Here is a 10,252-nt window from a genome sequence, read left to right as displayed (position 1 = left end):
CCACTCCTGTTCTCAGTCTTAACCTGTGATTTCTGGCCTAATTGACAGTCACTCATTATTTAAATCTATTCCTTCTGGTAGCAGTGGGAGGAACAGAGAAGGGTCATTAAAAAAATTATTTGCTAAAATTTTTTCTGTGTATATATATATTTTTTAACATGTACATTTAAAACATCACTCCCTTTGTAATTAAAAAAAAATAGATAAACTGACCACTTAGGTCAGGGATAAAATAGATAAACTGACCACTTAGGTCAAGAGGATAAAACACAAAAAGTGTCTCCAAAAGAACCCTTGGGAGCGCTTCAACTGTTAGGCCTCGGCCGCAGATAGAAAATTACACAAATAAGCCAAAGAGCAGAGGATGAAATTGGCAGTTTTTCATGAAACAGGAACAATGAGAATTCTGAGAATCAGGATTGGTCAGAACAAGCTACCAGTATTGGTACTGAATCTGGGTTTCTAACTCCCCGCAAGGCAAACCCAGGGAAGAATGGAGGAGCCCTGACTCAGTCGCTGTCAAGAGCTGGAGCACATCCTGCCTGAATTCCAGTTAGAGGGCAAACGAGAAACCCAAGATGCATGAGTTGAATTGTAGACTGAGGCAGAATTCTTCCAGCCAGTCTGTGGCGCTGATTTTCAGTCATTTAAACCTTGATAGGATTTCTTTCCAGACCCAGATGGCCCTCTGGAGGACAATGTATGGTTCTTTGTGGTTTGGTGGCAAGCATGGAGTCACGTTTCATACCGTAATAGCAGCTTTTAAGGCAGAGCTGGGCCTCCTCCAAGTAGGCTGCATACATCATGGTTTTAGGGTGAAAAGACATCCTGTCAAAAAATACTTATTGAGCCACTGCCATGTGCCATGTTCTTTTCTAGGCTGTGGGGATAAGCAATGTGCTAGAATAAATGCAAACAAAACTACTGGCTTTGGGGCCAATCTAACTGTCCACAGTCTTTAAGAGATCAAAGAGGAAGGGAAGCGTGGGCACTGAAGTTCCCCTCTCTGAGTCTCATCTGGCTTCTGAATCAGGGAGGTTGGGACCCTTCACATGGTGGTGTGTGGAAGAACTATGTAGTGGATCTGATGGGTGTAGACAGTCAAGGAAAATACCCTTCTATTCTTGGAGGTAGGTCACTGGCCCTTCACTTCTCTTGGCCGGTATGGAACGCCTCACTGAATCACAGGAGTACAAGCAGGTCATGATCCAACCCTCGTCAGGCTCCCTACAGATGCAATTTATTCTACTGATGTTTAATCAAGTGGAGGCTAAATTAACCAGATGTATTCTAGGATGGTGTGTGGGTGCCTTTCTACCCTTCTCTCATGAAATTCTACTAACACGCTCTGAGCAGTGTACCTTTTTGGATTTACACGTATCTCTTTGGGGCATAGAATAAAAAACAACTTCACAACTTCCAGTTTTTCAGATTAGTCAGCAAACTTGCTTTCCTGGAAATTATATAGGCTGTTCTTTTAAATGAAGGGCTTGTTGAAAGACGCAACAAAGTTTTAAATTTTAGAAATTCTTATGATTGAAGGGAAAACAAAGGTGCCGAGGGTCTGATAGATTGTTATATAATGTTATTTTCATGTAATTGATCCTTTGAAAGCCGTATTTCTAAGCATAGTTTTACTCCTCCAAGTTGCTTGTATGAAAATGACATAAACCTTGATAGAGATAGCTAGTTATTTGTTGTAATAATAAAAAAAAAACTACTAAATGAATCCCCTAAAATTAAGTGTTCTAAAACAGATGATGGGCAAAATCTGTTGAAAGAAACATAAACAAGTGATTGCTGGGGGTTTTGAGAACAGCACTGTGTGAGAAGGGATCTTTTTGCCATCTCAGTTGGTGTGGTGAGGGGTTGTGGTGAAACAGCTCTTCCTCTCTGAGAATAGCACGAGTTTTTTGTTTCATTCTCACACCTGCTTCTCCAGAGCCAGTATTTCCCCTCATAAAATGGAGTGGAAGGTGCTCCTCAGGAGAGAACCCCCTTGAAAATACGAGCAACCAACCAGTAGCTGAGGTTGGACCTCGCCACCACCAGAAATGTAGACAGCATCAGGGAGGGAACATCTCAAAATGTAATGGTCTATTTTCTTTTGTTCTGGGTTCTTCTCCCTCTTCTTCATAAATGGAATATATTTTTATTGCTCTGGAGTATCATAAATGTCCTAATAGCCACTGAATGCTGTGGATGCATTTTCTGTTTCACCAAAGGTCCTGTGAGTACCATGGGTTTCCGGCTCCCCCTTTGCTCCCAACAGTGGACCTGTAGCAAGCAGCTCAGATGCAGGAAGGGTCACACCCAGCTTTACGTCACGCTGGCTGCACAACCATCATTCATCTCCAATTTCATCCTGCTCTAGACCTCATAATAAATTTACAAAGGACCCGGCGACTCAGAGCTCAAGCACTTGAAATTTTTTTTTTTTTTTTTTTTTTGCGGTACGCAGGCTTCTCACTGTTGTGGCCTCTCCCGTTGCGGAGCACAGGCTCCAGACGCGCAGGCTCAGCGGCCATGGCTCACGGGCCCAGCCGCTCCGCGGCATGTGGGATCTTCCCGGACCGGGGCACGAACCCGTATCCCCTGCATCGGCAGGCGAACTCTCAACCACTGCGCCACCAGGGAAGCCCCAAGCACTTGAAATTTGAAGCAAGCCTTGAGCCTGTAGTTTGTAATCCTGTCATTGAAGACTTGGGTACCTATTTCTTTACTCGTCTTAACGCTTGGCGTTCACGGATTGGTACTGATCCTGGGAACATCTTGATCTTAAACTTGAAAGGTTTGAGTTGCTGGTCTCCTAGGAACGCTCAGACCACATGCAGAACTGGAGACAATCAGTGCTCCAAGGGAGGCTTAGAACAGGATGCGGACCTGCAGTTGAGAGAAAATGATGGATGCCGAGTGGCCTGCTCCTTCCACAGTGCTTGCACCTTGATGGGATAAAGTGGGGCACGAATGCAGGGTATTAGCAAACGTCAGGCATTACCTCAGAAAACCCAGATCATTCCTTTAGTTTCCAAGGAAACTGGGAAACTAAATACCATTCTACAAATTTCATACTTAGTCGTGCCTAAAATCTCATTTAGCAATATCATTCAACACCCATTTACTTCAGGTTATCTTTGAAGCTGCAAAGTGAATATAGTAAATCACCATTAATTTAGACTCCAATAATTGAGCTCATTTAGGTAGGGTTTGTGTGACAATTTCCTTTTGTTTCATCTATACTAAAAAAAAACGGGGCTGCGAAGCAAATCGCTAACGTAAAGAAGGTTATAAAGGCTGTGCCTACTTAGGCTCGTGTATGTTTGGCGGCTACTTGGAGATATCTGTTTGCATACAAGTATAATTATTATGCTAGGCATAAAACGTTCCCACATATAAAACAATATCAGGCCAACAGTTGACAAGACTTTATTTGCATAACTGGAAAACAGGCTATTTTCTAGATAATGAGCTGTTCCTATATGTAAATCCTGTCTTGATAGGATTTTCAAATAGAAATTGAATAGAAATTATGCTCAAAAACAATGTTTTATCAAGCAGATTTCACTAGATATCTATGACGTAAAAGTTTAAATATTTTGTTGCAAAAGCTGTGCATGGTAAGCTAGGTATGCCCTGAAAGCAATAACTTGTCTTCAATGGTAATAGTTAGTACATCATTTCTAGGAACCAGAGATTGAGAAGTCTTTGAGCTGCAAGGTTAGACATGGTTTAATTGATGATACCAGCCTTGTCATTTTGTCCCATTATCAGGCTGTGCCTTGCCATTAACATGATTCTGATCTAGTAGGATTTCTGCAATTTTAAGGCTTGAAACATTAACTACTCTTATAATAAAATAGTTCATCTATCTTTTCTATTTCCATTTTAAAGTGTTTCCAAAATATATTTCTTCTTATTAACTAACATGTTACACACCCTGCTTCTTTAAAAGTTTACTTCCCTGATGGTGCTTTCAAATCATTTAAAAATTTACCTGTGTGATGTTCCAGTTACAGGTGATGAAATTTCTTTGAAAATGACGAGGCTCTGTTCAGATTGTACTCTCTTGTGCTTTTAAAAGAACAAAACGTAATTACCCATAGAAACCATTATTTTGACAGCCAAGAATGAGAGTTTGAAAATTTGATGTTAATGCTCCTTTTTCTACAGGGTTGGACTACTGCCTAACGGGCCAAGCAAGTTCCCAGAATGCTCGGCCTCTGAGTGATGACTCCAAGAGTACGGGGAATATTATTACTCTCTGGGCTACATCAAGGAGCAGGGCAGGTTAAGAGGGACGGGAGAGAGATGGAACCTAGAGGTTGATTGTGCTCTTTGTGTCTCTGCTCTTAACTCTATTGTCTGTTATTGGAAGTACAGGGACAAGCATGAAACACTAACACATATCCTGGCCAAATTGGGCGGTTGCGTGAGTTTGCCTTTAGCACCTCTCCTATGGCTACTCCCCTGCTCTGTGCTATGGAACCCCAGGCATCATGTACTCCTGGGTGCCCAAGGATCCCGGGAGGTTCCCCCCTCTCTAGTTTTATCCCTCCCTCTGTGTTTGTTTGGTCTAGACTCCCCTTCACTAAAGGGCTTTTTATCTATTCATTTATGCTGTAAACTTCTCTAAAGTATTAATAATAACCACAAGTATCATGATACAAAGTATGCTCTAGAGCAGCATTGTCACATAGAACTTCCTGTGATGATGGCAGTGTCCTATATTGTGTTCTCCAAGATGTCAGCCACTAGCCACAGGGGGTAGTGTGAATGAGGAACTGAACTTTTTATTATGTTTAATTTTAATTCAGTTAAATTAAAAAAGCCACGTGTGACTAGTGGCTACTGTATTGGATAGCACAACTCTAGAGATTTTTATCTTATTGCAAGAAATGATGGCTGTGGGAAAACTGTAGCTGGCCAGTGGGCAGACAGGTCTTTGGCGGCCCTTGCAAATGCCCCATCTCAGAGTCAGAGGGAAAAGTCAAGCCAGGCTCCCCCGCTGACTCGCCTGACCCTGCCTGATGTCCAGTGGCAAAACAAACTCAATAGAAAAGATTTCAGGGAGAACGTAAACCGCTAAACAATGACACACATGTTTTGACACCATTTCCTTCTTTTCCCCTTGCCCTTTATCCCCCTCAGGTTTCAAAAGAAGACTTTTTGAACTATTATGCTGGTGTTAGCGCTTCCATTAACGCCGATGCCTATTTCATTTTAATGATGAGAGAATCCTGGAGATTATGACTTTTGTCTGTTAATTCTTTTGCAAACCAGGGACTCTCAGAGAATGGAATGAGTTTGAAAGAAGTCCGATGCTGTAGATTTTGATGAACTAAAGTTTCTGGAAGATCTGGAATTTCAAAAGCAATAGATCTTCAATCATCTTATTTTATTACCTGGAACATGTTCATTTCCTTAAATGCCTGAGAATATATTTTCAAATCAGAAAGAAAGGAAGGAAAGAAGGAAGAAAGAAAATCATAAAGTGAGACTGGGAGGTGTTCCTTAGGTGAAATAATGCACTTGCTATAGTTGTGCCTCTTGCAGGTGTAAATGTAGCTGTTTCTCCACACCTTCACTTTATCTGCTGTCTTTGGAGTCTGTAGCAGGAGGTGATAATAAAAGAATTGGAGGGACATCCATCTGTGTAAAATTTCCTGAGCTTACTTATTTTAGTTTCTCTTGGTGAATACTTCACAAGTAAAATTTATTTTATTCTGAAATTCAATGACTTTTGGGGGGCCTGTTTTTATATTTTGATCTGGGGATTAAAACCCAGGAAATTACCACACTTGCGTGAACAGGGGACTTAAGTTTCTCCTGTGACGAAAGGAAGGTGAGCTGAGCTAGCCCACCTGGCTGAAGGCTGGGCTTCCTTGGAGTGACTCACTTCCTGGATCAGCCTATTAGGGTGAGAGAGATGCACAAGGAAAGAGAAGTGCCTGTTAGAAGCCCTGGAGACTTTCTGGGGCTTTGGGGTAAACTGGCGAGGGGGACTTTGATTTTGGAATTCATCTTTTGAACCCACACTTCCAGGCTGCTCCCCAAGGCTCATGATGTCACATTTCCTGACCCATTCTCTTCCTCTAGTGACTGTCTCTCGGGGAACAAAAATGGCTGGACATAACCAAAGGCCCTTCATCCTGGAAAAGAAGAAGTGAGGGTGGGAGTAGAGATGGAAGGCTAAAAGCTGGGATTCTCCAACTTTGATGAGCACACACATCCCATGGGGATCTTGTTAATATGCTAATTTGGATTCAGAAATCTGGGGCAAGGACTGAACTTCAGCCTTTCTAACAAGCTTCCCTGTGATGTTGATGCCTCTGGTCTCTGGGTAACATTTCAAGTAGTGAGGGGTAAAGAGATACCAGCGTGGATATTTCCAGTGCACTTGACTTATTATTTGCCCACCTTTGGTTGAACATACTAATTTATGATTTTTGACTGCTGGGCCATCCTCTCTTTGTCTTTAAAGTCGCGAAAGTCTGAAGGAAGTACCGTAGAAAATGTGTGCTTCCCGGGCACATGAAGGAGAGAAGCAGTACTTGTGTGATGGTATTTCAATTGGAGAATTTCTCACTGTCCAGGACCGAGTCCTGCAGCCTTCCAGCCTCAAAGACCTGAGGGTGGCAGCCCACTGAGGGTAGGTTTTATCTCTTGAGACCTCCATTGAACAAGCTCATAGCAACTGATACTAAAACTGGAATCCAAACCATTCGTCTACTATGGAGAATGCAATTCTCAAGTTTGCTGAGACCAGATCAGAGGACCTCGTCTAGGTTTGAGGATGAGAGAATGACAGCTTAGCACTTAGTTCAAGGTTGCTTTTAGCAGTTTATTCTCAGATATGACTAAGCAGTGCAAGAGGATATACCTGTGGTATGTTAGGGTAACACTAACTGCTGTAGCAAATAAACCTGCACATTTACAAACGCTCAAACACAAAATATATTTATTTTTCATTCATGAAACAGTATTCTGTATCTGCTATTCATGGTCGGTGACCAGCTTTTCTCTGTGCAGTGAGTTCAGGTTGCAGGACTAATCTGTGTTGTGGCTCTGCTGTTCTCTAGGGCTTCATCATCAATGACATCCGCATGGCTAAAGGGTAAAGAGGTATAGAGAAGGCTGAAGAGCTTTCTGAAAAGCTCTGGTCTGGAAATGACACACATCAATCCTGCTTGCACTCCATTTGATGATAAATAGTCACACGATTACATCTAAATGCAAAGGAGTCTGGGAAGTGCAGTCCCGGGCAGGAAATATTCCCGCCAGTGAAAATCTATCTAATGACAGGAGAGTACAAATTTTGGTGGACAACTAGCTTTTTAAAAAAAAAAAAAAATTCATTTATTTATTTATTTTTGGCTGTGTTGGGTCTTCGTTGCTGCGCGCGGGCTTTCTCTAGTTGTGGCGAGCGGGGGTTACTCTTCATTGCAGTGCACGGGCTTCTCATTGCAGTGGCTTCTCTTGTTGTGGAGCACGGGCTGTAGGTGCACGGGCTTCAGTAGTTGTGGCTCGCAGGCTGTAGAGCACAGGCTCAGTAGTTGTGGTGCACGGGCTTAGTTTCTCTGAGGCATGTGGGATCTTCCCAGACCAGGGCTTGAACCCGTGTCCCCTGAATTGGCAGGCAGATTCTTAACCACTGCGCTACCAGGGAAGTCCCAACTTGCTTTTTGAATAACTTTTGAAATAGCAGTCCCATTGCCTTCCATTTTCTTAAAGAAGCATACTTCAAACCAACATGGAGTGAGGTATTTGCCAGGTTAGAGGTAGAACTGAGGTCTCTCTAGCTTTAGCCACATTGGCAGCAAAGAAAACAACTTCTACAGCCATATAAGGTAACTATTTTCTAATCAGCAAGTCCTGTCATTTGGGTCTCATAGTTCTATTCCAGGCCTTGATATTCATGCTGCCATAATACTGAGGCAACTCATCCTTTATCTGCCCCTATGACACAAGACCTAGGAATTTTCCATCTATATCTATGCAGGGGATTTCTGTGGGGAGGTGTAGCTATGTCCTATTGCACATACTGGAACCAAGTTATTCATGTTGGTAAATGAGAAATGTTTTGCCCTAGAGACAGATCTCCTTTTGGAAACTTAATTATTATTATGAAGTTATTTGGTCATTGGAATCAGAAGAAAGGGCATGTAGATTAAAATATTTATTGAAATTAGTCTGACAGTTTATAACATTCATTTTGCTGTGAGACCATAATCTTTTCCCAACCGTTCCTGGAGGGGACAATCAAAGATGCCCTCTCTGACCTGTCTCGTTTTCAATGCGTCATGGCTGACTAACAGCCCATAAGGAGGGACACACACTTCACTTTAGACGCGTTAATTAGGCGTGTCCAGTGAAATCACTCAGGATCTGGTCTGCCTTGCCTGCTTGCAGTTGATGTTTGTCTCTTTAGGGTACTTTTATATACCTCTGTTCTAATTCATTGTGTATAAAATATCACAGCCATTTTATTGTTGCTCTGAGGGCTATCGCATTTCCCTGTTATTTGGAGTGCACCTTATTGTAGCCCCAGGGAACTGACAACAGAAATCAGGTGCATTCTTGTTTCATCTTAGAGGGAAAAATTAAATAGAAGAGAATTATCTTATCTGGAGATAGTTCATCAGAATAACCAAACAACATGGTTCAATACGTCATGGGGAGAAGGTGACACAGGGTGAGGACCTAGATATTTTCAGGATGGGGGCTGGTCACCAGAAAAACTAACCACATAATTAGAGAGTGGAAAGTTTGGGCCATCCCAGCTTCTGAGGAGGGGAGAGGTTCTGGAGATTGAGTTCAGTCCTGTGGACAGTGTTTTGATCAAGCATGCCTAACCAATGAGACCCAATAAAAACTTTTGAACACTGAGGCTCAGTAGCACTTCCTGGTTGGTGAGCAAATTGATATGCAGGAAGGGTGACACACTTTGATTCCAGGAGAAGAGCAAGGCATAGCCTGCCTTCTCTGTCAAACTTCACCTACGTATCTTCGTCTGGCTGGTGCTCCTGATTTGTATCGTTAATAATACAACTGTAATTGTAGGTAGAGTGCTTTCCTGAGTTCTGTGAGTCATTCTAGGGAATTTACAAACGTGTGGGTGTTGTAGGAACCTGCATTTCTAAGCAAATGGCTATAAATTCAAGACTGTAATATGGAAACCCTGCCTGAGGTTCTGGCTGGCCTGGCCTGCTCTGTAGAATTCAGACTCAAGATGCAACACCAACTCTTACCAGATGCTAGCTCGCCAGCTTGCCCTAAGGTGTTGGAAGTGCCAGTCCTCACAATCATGTAAACCAATTACCAATTTCCTTTTCTTGGCTGCGGGGTATGTGGGATCCAGTTCCCTGACCAGGGATAGAACCCGCACCCCCTGCATTGAAAGCATGGAGTCTTAACCACTGGACCGCCAGGGAAGTCCCTGAACCAATTTCTTAAAATAAGTCCTTTTTCTCTGCACACACACACACACACACACACACACACACACACACACACACACACACTTGGTTCTGTTTCTCTGGAGAACCCTGACTAATGCAGAAGTATAAGTAGCCTGGGGAGCCCAGAAATAAGCAGAAAATGTCTGAAAGAAGAGCATTCTTGTTGGGGGTTGTGCCCATTAATTTCTGGGGCCTGCCTTAACTCTGGGTAGTTAGTGTCAGAGTGGATTGCACTACACCTAGTTGGGGTTGCAACAGCAACAAGCTAAGTCATTATTTGCTAAACTGGCTCATATTTCAAAGTTCAATTCAAAAGTTAAAAGGTTTTACAGAGATTTCCTCAATCTTCTAGCAAGATTGACTTGCTCTTTCATTTTCTATGCTGCTTTTGTTGAGGATATATGTATCTTTATATCATAGTCTACTAGTCAGATGTATAAGAAATATTATTTTCTCTAGTAGACATTCATTCAAACTTGGAGCACTGCTCCATTCAAGCTGTCTGGCAGAAAATGTAGCTTAAGTCTTTCTTGGGATTCCCACTGAAGGCTGTGCTATGGTTCTTAAATTTGGCAAGCAGGGGAAGGGGAAGGGTGTAACTTCAGATCACACATGTTATCCCTGAGATGTCTGCTGCCTCTCTTACACCCACTGAATCTCGGCAGCTTTTCTACCATACTTGGGAAATGACAAATTTGAGAGCTGCCAATGGGGTAAATGAGGAGCTCACTTTTGAGAAAGCTATGGATATTTAAGGAAGAAATACAACAGGCATTTGGACATTCATTCATTCA

This window comes from Monodon monoceros, unplaced genomic scaffold, assembly GCF_005190385.1.
Source record: "Monodon monoceros isolate NGI ecotype Baffin Bay Population unplaced genomic scaffold, NGI_Narwhal_1 Super_Scaffold_12, whole genome shotgun sequence".
Classification (NCBI taxonomy): Eukaryota; Metazoa; Chordata; class Mammalia; order Artiodactyla; family Monodontidae; genus Monodon; species Monodon monoceros.
This window is presented reverse-complemented; position numbering follows the sequence as displayed.